This window comes from Notothenia coriiceps, unplaced genomic scaffold (assembly GCF_000735185.1).
Source record: "Notothenia coriiceps isolate Sejong01 unplaced genomic scaffold, NC01 NC01_scaffold00037246, whole genome shotgun sequence".
NCBI lineage: Eukaryota > Metazoa > Chordata > Actinopteri > Perciformes > Nototheniidae > Notothenia > Notothenia coriiceps.
This window is the reverse complement of record NW_011369947.1, coordinates 20580517-20589051: the sequence shown is the minus strand read 5'-3', so window position 1 is coordinate 20589051 and position 8535 is coordinate 20580517. Positions and strand designations below refer to the sequence as shown.

The 8535-nt window shown below is 40.0% G+C and overlaps 1 protein-coding gene across 3 annotated transcripts in view; it reads right to left on the bottom strand.

Annotated features, from left to right (window-relative positions):
* Nucleotides 1-8535, bottom strand: part of gtpbp3 (GTP binding protein 3, mitochondrial) — a 633967-nt gene that overhangs the window by 138655 nt on the left and 486777 nt on the right. The window lies entirely within an intron of this gene.

Sequence of the window (8535 nt, the reverse complement as noted above, 5' to 3'; positions counted from 1 at the left end):
TGAAATAAGATCAGGTTCGTACCGGACACCAAGAGGTGTCTGGTTTTCGTCAAACTAAAAGAGACTTTTGGTTTCCGGGTTTCTTCTGTTGTATCACACTGATTGGGGGCGACCAGGCCATGTGATGGTCTCTCCCAATAAGATGACCTCTGGGGGAAAGCACGCACACACCTCCTCCTGTGTTTTAGTATGAAAGCCTGTGTTTTCCTTTGGTTGGCGCTCTTGTTTTTGACCGGCCGTTCCTGAGACCTGTCTCACACGTGGTAGAACCTGAGCCCGGAGTACTCTGCAGAGTGCTTCGTGATTCCTTTGTATTTGTATTGTTACTTTGTATAATTAAAACAAGATTATTGTTTAACTTGTATTCTGGTGTTTCTTAATCCCTTCCTTTTTACGAATTTACCCAGCTTACCAAACGACACGCGGAGACGAGGTTGGTTTTAAACATCCTCCAAATCTCCAACAATATGAACATCTAATCAACCGACACATTTATATTCATGTACTCTCTCATGGGGCTAGAATACTGTTAGTCTACCGTACCACTAAATTGGGAGTTAATGACAGCCTTTAGCCAAATGACCACTGTGCTGTTTACAAGTATCCCAAATAACTGAATATGGTAGCCAGGGTAGCGTGCAGAAGTACACCAGCTCACAGGGTCCTTGGGCCCTCCTTGCATCGAGCAGCTGATGAAAGATTGTTCAGGGAAAAACACAGGTTGCTTTGTTAATGTGACTTTTTGACCATGAGTGTCTTAATCTGTATATCAGACGGCACAGTGGAAATTTTAAAATATGAATTCCTTGACCAGGTGTTGAGACACTGTAGGTCACAAGATTGGTGTTGAGAAATCTGGGTATTAACCACATGTAAACCAAATTATTGATTAATTTTGAGTATGGTTTCCTTGTCTTATTCTTTCAGATTTAAGATAAAAAATACTGTGTGTGTGTGTGTGTGTGCGCGTGTGCGCGTGTGTGCGTGTGTGTGCGTGTGTGCGCGCGCGTGCGTGTGTGTGTGTGTGTGTTTTAGGGATGATGGATAGTCCTTTAGAGCACAGGTGTTCTCCTCTCTGTGCCCACAGGGCTAGCCCTGTCTCAGCACTCCCATCTACACAAAGTCCCTGCTTGTTCTGCATCTAATCTCTCCCCACCCTTGAAATTCCTGCTCTGCCAACTCTCTCTTTTCGTCTCTGCTGAATTCAACATGCTTTAGTAGGATGAGGACAGATTTTTCTAATTACACCTGTCTTATCCATGTAAAGTCCCCCTTAATCACTGTTCAAGACTACATTTCCCTATTGCTCTAACTCAAATTCTGTTATTGGTTGTGGTCACTTTCTGGAGGCTCCTGTACAAAAGTGTATACAGATTAAATGTTTTTTTTTTTTTAACCCCATCTAATCCAACACTAAGAAGACAAACGGCCGCCGTCCAGTGAGAGTGCAGCTAAAACCTTTACTAAAACCTTCCAGCATTTCAAATATTTACATAGTTCCTCATATTGAAATGAAGCTGCTTTGGGGCACCTTAACAATTACTAGTTCAGTCTCATTAACTCATTCAAATAAAATAAGAAAAACTTTGAATTGCAGAAAGCTAAACTAAGGTGCTTGAATGGAAACTGGAATTGAATTTTGACAATTTTGACAATGTGCATTTTCAATGTGCATTTTCCTAAAATTGACATACAACAGCTAGTATTTCAACAAAGTGTTCACACACATCCATAAAGGTTCAAATTTGGTTAATCAGTGTATGTTTCATATTATTCACGGATCACAGAGATCAAGCTCAAGGTCTTTAAAAGAGGAGACCATTTCACAAAGCCCCAGGCCATCTTACCTTTATAATGATCACTAAATAAACAGCAACTAACTGAGCAGCTTACAACAACACAGCCTCGCATTGTCAAAAGCCGTTGAGGTGAAACCCATTGTGAACACGGCCTCAGGCTGTACTTTGCTGTACTCCTAATGATCCCTAAATTCCTCAACACAACACCAGGCTCTAACTACCTAATATGTATATATATATATTTTACTGAATACATTTCCACAGAATTGTTCAAACCTGAAGGCTCAAGTCGAATGTATCCCTGAATTCTGGTGAGCTTTGTGTTTTTGATTTAAACTCTCTGTGTGAGGTCTTAAAGGTCACCTATCATGCTATTTTTAGGCAATAGCATAGGTCTCAGATATATAAAAAACATGTCTACGAAGTGTTTTGCTCAAAATACCAAACAGATAACCCATTCTAGCCATGCCTCATATCCCTCTATTTCACTTCCTGTTTCAAAAATGCAGATTTTGGGTATAAAGCTTAAAAAAAAAAAAATTTGATTAAAAAAAGAGGGGCGNTGTCGGCACAACGGAGCTAGCAAGCAAAACAAACCCAGTCCGCCAAAACGGAAGTGCATTGAATCGAAGGGAGGAGTTCAGGATGTAGAGCGGAAACGGCTCAATAACTTGTGTATAGACTTATCCGACCGGCCCATATCGTCCGACCGGCCCACTTCAGCATCACCTCCCACTTTACTGTCCCATGTGATGCCGGCTTTTCTTGGCTTGTTTGAAGGTGAGTGGTAATGAACAAATTACTAAGCTGCCAGTGCCTTGAGTTTAAAACTTAATTAGCCAAAAGACAAAAACAAATATAGTCAACTAAGGTAGGCTAGCTAATGGATAAGTTAGCTCAAGGTTTAGCTATGGCAATTTATCATGGACATACAGGCTAATTTATTGTAGGAAAGGGGAGACTGACACTAAAGATGAACACAGTAAAATGTGTATCTAATAATGTCATCACAATCGGCACATTGTTATGCAAATTAGGCGTTAACTAGGCCTAATTAAAATGCGCTCATTTGCATGCAGTTACCGAGGCATTGCAAGTGAAAGGGATAAAACAAAAAACAAACAAAAAAACATATCACCTCACAACTTCCCCTGATAGTTACTTACGTCAAGTCAGTATTTTCCCCTGAAATGTTATGTTTAAATGCAGATTAGCTTTAAATCTATAGATGAATTCAGACATGCAGTAAAACGAACACCATTTATATGTGTTTTTTGAAGTTTTCTTTCCACTAGAGTGAAAGAATGTTGTGCCTCGTCAGATTTGTTAGTATTATTTCCCTGTTTAGTTATTATCGTCAAGTCTGCGTCTGCTAACCCTTTTTGTTGTCTGTCATTTCCTGTTTTACTTTGATATCTCCTCTCTCATTTCAGGTATTTCGACTCCTACCCGTGTGTGTTCACTGACCTGATTACCTGCCCCGCCCTTATTGTTTGCACCTGTAGAGCCCAGCCATACCCTTAATGCGAGCAAATCGAGTTACAGTATGTCCCGTAGTTCTGCAGCTGAGATCTGAGCTGTGTGGACAAAGTGGTTCACCAGCAGAGAGACTCACACTGACTCACACTAATGATAAACTGTTCAGCAGATTATTACACAATAAAACGTAAGAGGTACTGACCACAAGGTAACTACAGCATACATATAGTACTAGCATGAGTACTCTGACTTACTATCCGTCCATCCATGTGAGGTCTTACTGACTATAATGGCATTTTTAACATGTCCCAATGTCCTCTTTTTTCCCGTTGCCATGATAGACTTAGATAGGTGGTTGTAGTGATCATACGCAGACAAAAAACACAAAATAATGAAGTTGTTATCTCCAGATTAATTTGAAGTTTATTGACGTTATTGTACATTACCAGTGTTTCCAATTATGCCAGTGAATAAGAACTGTGTGCTATATACCCAAATAAATACAAACATGTGCATCTAATCAGCGCCAACATGTGTCCAAAAATAATATTGCATGACATATCTCATCAAAGAAAATGACATGCCAACGTTGAACAGGAGTGGCTTCTGCACTGAGAATGAAACTCTGCATCTTAAATGAGATTATCCGTCAAAATAAAAGTTAAATTACCCAAAAAAAAGACTATTTTGAGAAGTTAATTGTAGAATATTGCATAAAGATTATACTTAATGGACCACAATCCTGTGTGTGTGTGTTTGTGTGTCAGGAAAGCCACATTTTCACAGCAAAACAAGTCGACAGACAGACAGAAATAGAAACAAGCGTTTAAAACAATAGCAGTCAACGGAGGGGAGCTGTGGTCGAGGCGTGTTGCTGTCGTTACAGCTCTTATGAGCAGGAACAACCAGACTATAAATGACAACAATAGAAAATGTCTTTAACACAGCATGAAGTCTAACGATGGTAACTATTCACAGGGAGAGAGACGCTGTGATGTTTTCCTTCTGGGAGATCAGTAAAAGCTGCTGTTGGGTAACGACAAAAACAGCTTAATCTAAATAATTAGAAAGATGTGACTACAGTTTCACTCATGTGACAAACTGTACATGGTGTGTTGTCAATTAAACATACAGAAAGTAGACTTACTATTAATCGCTGTTGTGTTGAAGGTGAATGTTCAAGCCACCAATGTCTGTCCAAAATGTTATCACTGTACCCTCCTAGGATATGGAGGAGTAGGTACAATCCTCTGAAGCTCAAGGACACACTGCGGTGGGAATCAGCTAATGTGTATTACAGTTATGTGAACGATGTCATACAGGCCTCTTCTGATCCATTGTAATCTTACCGTTTTAAACACTTAAAGTCTGAGATATTCATGGGGGGCTCGTCCGGGATTTTAACCCTGGACCTCTCGCACCCGAAGCGAGAATCATACCCTAGCCTAGACCAACGAGCCACAAGGAAACACATTGCACTTCACAGATTTACTTAAAGGAGCCATATTACATTGAGAAATTGTAAATATGCTTTTATTTTAAGAAAAATCCTCTCCATATTTCCCAGAATCTGACATGAAGATATCAGTTTCACTTTGCAGACATAACCTAACACACTACAGGAAAGGGAAAACTCCAAAAGCAAAAAAGTACCCCTTTAAAATCCCTCCAAATATTTTTCATTGCAACAAGTTTCATCAGCTCTCTTTTTTCAGTTGCGTGTGCAATGAGTTTCACTCTTTGTTTNAACATCATATGTGTAATTTGTGGCACAATTCAAACGGGATCGAAAGATAAGGACCTTATTTCGGAAAAAATATGTGTTGAAGCCAATGGAGAGAGAAAGATTATCTTTCGATCCCGTTTGAATTGTGCCACAAATTACACATATGATGTTAGTCAATTTAAAAGATAATTTTGCCAGTCAAAAAAAAAAAAAAAAAAAGTCGTAAAACTGTGAGATAACACATTTTTTTTGTGTGAAACCCTCAATGAACTACATCTCTGGTCTTGCACAACAACACAGACGTCACCAAGATGGCCTTCACTACTGTCTTGCTAAACAAGGGATTGACTACCCTCACTATCTACACGTCCAGAAGAATGTCATGCAAAGCTGCCTGCCAGCCTGCCTTCATTTGATTCTCTCTGAACTGCCTGATCTTTTTAATGTTTAATGTCAACCATTTGTGCAGATAGCATGAAGTAGAAAAGATCGCCGATGCTAATGTAGTGTTAGGGTTAGCATTTCTCCCCCGGGCTTAAATGGTGTAGGCCTACTCTTCAAAGGGTTCACGAAATATGACATTTTGGGTTACTTAATGTTACTTCATGTTAAGGCTAATAAAAAGGACAAGGCTAGCTGTAATGCTAACTAACGTGCTTGCTACTAGCTAGGTAGCTAACTTGATCCAGCCACTCCTGGTACTTTCATCAGACGGGAAGCGAAAGAACGAACCCATTACTGGTATGATAACAACCTGGTACTAAGCACACAGGCCTCTTGTTAAAGTTATCTTATCTTAGCTATCTCTTATTTAGTGGAGGAAAATAATTGTGACATCAGTTATGACATCACTTACGCCACACTGGGATTTGTAGTCTTTCTAGTTGCGTATTTTTCATAGTCTTATATTTCAACAGTTTTACGACAAACTGTGACTTTTTTGACGTGGAAATTATTTTTTAAGATTGACAAACATCATATGTGTAATTCATGGCACAATTCAAACGGGATCGAAAGATACGTTTTCTCTCTCCATTGACTTCAATACATAATTTTTCCGAAATAAGGTCCCATGGACCGGAAGTAGATGGGCGTGACTTCGCCACTCTATGGAGCTCAAAGGCTTTCTCTCTTGTCGGTTATACCACAAGGTCAGTTCCTTTTTATTTCCTGGTTCTTCACACACATGCTCTCTCCAGTACAGGTTTGCTCTGAGTGTTAGCGATGCTAATGTAAACAGCGACCATATTACGTCCAAAGCCTCGCAGCGGCAAAACAGTGCCGCGCCCACACTAATTGCGCCGCATAAGCGCATAGGTGCGCCGCATTTGCGGCTCAGCTGAGGCTCCCTCCGCAAGATGGAGCCCCCTCCGCAAGGTGAGGCCCCACGCAGTCTGCGTGATCTGGCTGTAGGGAGGGACAGACCTGGTTGTTAGATATAAAGATGTGGAAGGTAGTTGCGACTATCCAGCTGATTATTTGTTACATTTTGTCCCTACATTGATGAATTATTTTCCTTCATTTTCAGAAATCACGACTTGGCAGTTCTGAGCAGGGGCGCCGTAAGGGGGTGAAAAGTTAGGACGATTCTAAGGGCTCGTGAATGACGGGCCCAAATAATTTTAAGTAACCAATGTGATTACCTTTTCATGGGGCCCAAAATCCCTGGCGGTGCCCCTGGTTCTGAGGCTTCTAGTGGTAGTGAAGAGTCCCTTTTTGTGTACATAAATGCAGTTTGAGATACTTTAGGTGAGAGTATACAGTAAGTTTTGGAGAAAAAAAACGTATTGTTTGTTTTACAGATTGAACTCATGAGCAACTAGAAAAATATACTCAGTAGACTCTCCCATTTGCATCTCCCTCTGACAGAAAATAGTTTAATCATATTGAATTGAGTTGTACCTCCAGGGTTCCTACAGTCAAAATGACCATGCCTTGTTAGCAGTTCATTTTCTGATACTCCGGTTCAACAAGAAACCATACTTTTTCATGAATGTCAGTATTTGAGTTGAGACAAAGGGAAAAATGTGGCCTGCAACAGGCTAGGCAAGGTTTGTTTTTAGCTTAGCCAAATTACGGAATTGTCCTTTTTTCCTACTAAGGCAGCCAAATAAAATAGTCTATAAAAAAATGTTAATCACCACAACCACGAAAAGGCCTTGAGCATACAGTCATATAGAGCACAACACATATTAACTGATGGTTCCAATATTATTAAAGATTAGCTGCGGACAAAAAGACAGATACACACACACACACACACACACACACACAATTGGGCACACACTGACCAAACACAAATCTATTTAAGCCTGGCGGGAAATATTTAACACACCTTGCTCAAAGCAATACGCTGCCACAGCTTTACTTGGTCTTTAAACCATTAGCTTGAAGTTGCTAACGTTAGTCCAGGTTAGCAAACATGAGTTTGAATCAGTTCCTTGACTTGACAGTTGTTTTTAAACTTGTGCTGCTGTATTTCTTAGCATTTACTTTTATCCAGAAAGCATATGAAGCCTGTCTTTATTCTGTTTTGCTAAAGTTACATACTATGAACAACACCAAACCGTTATTAGAAAAAGCAACATTTTTGTTTTAATTGTCCAGAGTCCAAATGGGGGGAAAGTAATCCAAAGGTTTTAGAGGTCAAACTAAAGGCCCCTGCAGTGTAGCCTACACTAGAGTCAACTATTAACTAAGTCCTTACTTAACCCATATAAACTAACTAGAAACATGTGAGGGTCCCTTTACTGTCTTTGTACAGTGTTTGGTTTTGTGATTAGGTTTACAGCTTCCTTGCTATCAGTGGCCCATCTTTTTCTCTGTCCCAGTGACCCATTTGTATACACATCACTGCTTGTTTATGACGAGACATAATTCAAACTGAAGCCTTCTATTCAAGCTTCATGTAAAATGCTGTTGTTTTCTTTTTTTCAGCCCCTTTGTGTCTGGCTTAGCAATGTGTATCTTCAGCTCAACCGTCATCCACAATGCTGCCCTACCTGTTCTCAGTTTGAATGGTAAATGAAACCTGATCTACCTGCCGTTTAAAGTGGGGGTGGAGTGGGTGGACTGCTGCAGACAGTTCAACTGAACGTGAGGCTGTTTGCTCATGCAAAAAAAGACCTGCAGCATGTACAGATAGCACATGTAAACACCACAGACAATGCAGGAAACGGCATACAGATACTTGATAATCCTTACTGAATATACAGAAAAAATACTTAGTAAATGTCATTATGAACGTTGCAGCTGCTACTGGGCTTCAGTTAGATCACATCATGATGCACCTGCACTTGCATTTTCTCATTAAATAGAGAAAAAATGGAAAGGAAATGTCCTTTATTATTTAAGATTAATTTAACAATCTTGAGTTTTTAGGAACATCCCTCTCACATTTCTTAAAGGTCCTTTTTTCTTAGAGCAAAGGTTCAGTTTACCTGTTGTATGAAGAAGATGTCAGATGATCCCTGTTTTATCTCTCTAGCTCAGCTCACTCCCTTTGCACTCGAAAATGCATTTTGCTGCAGT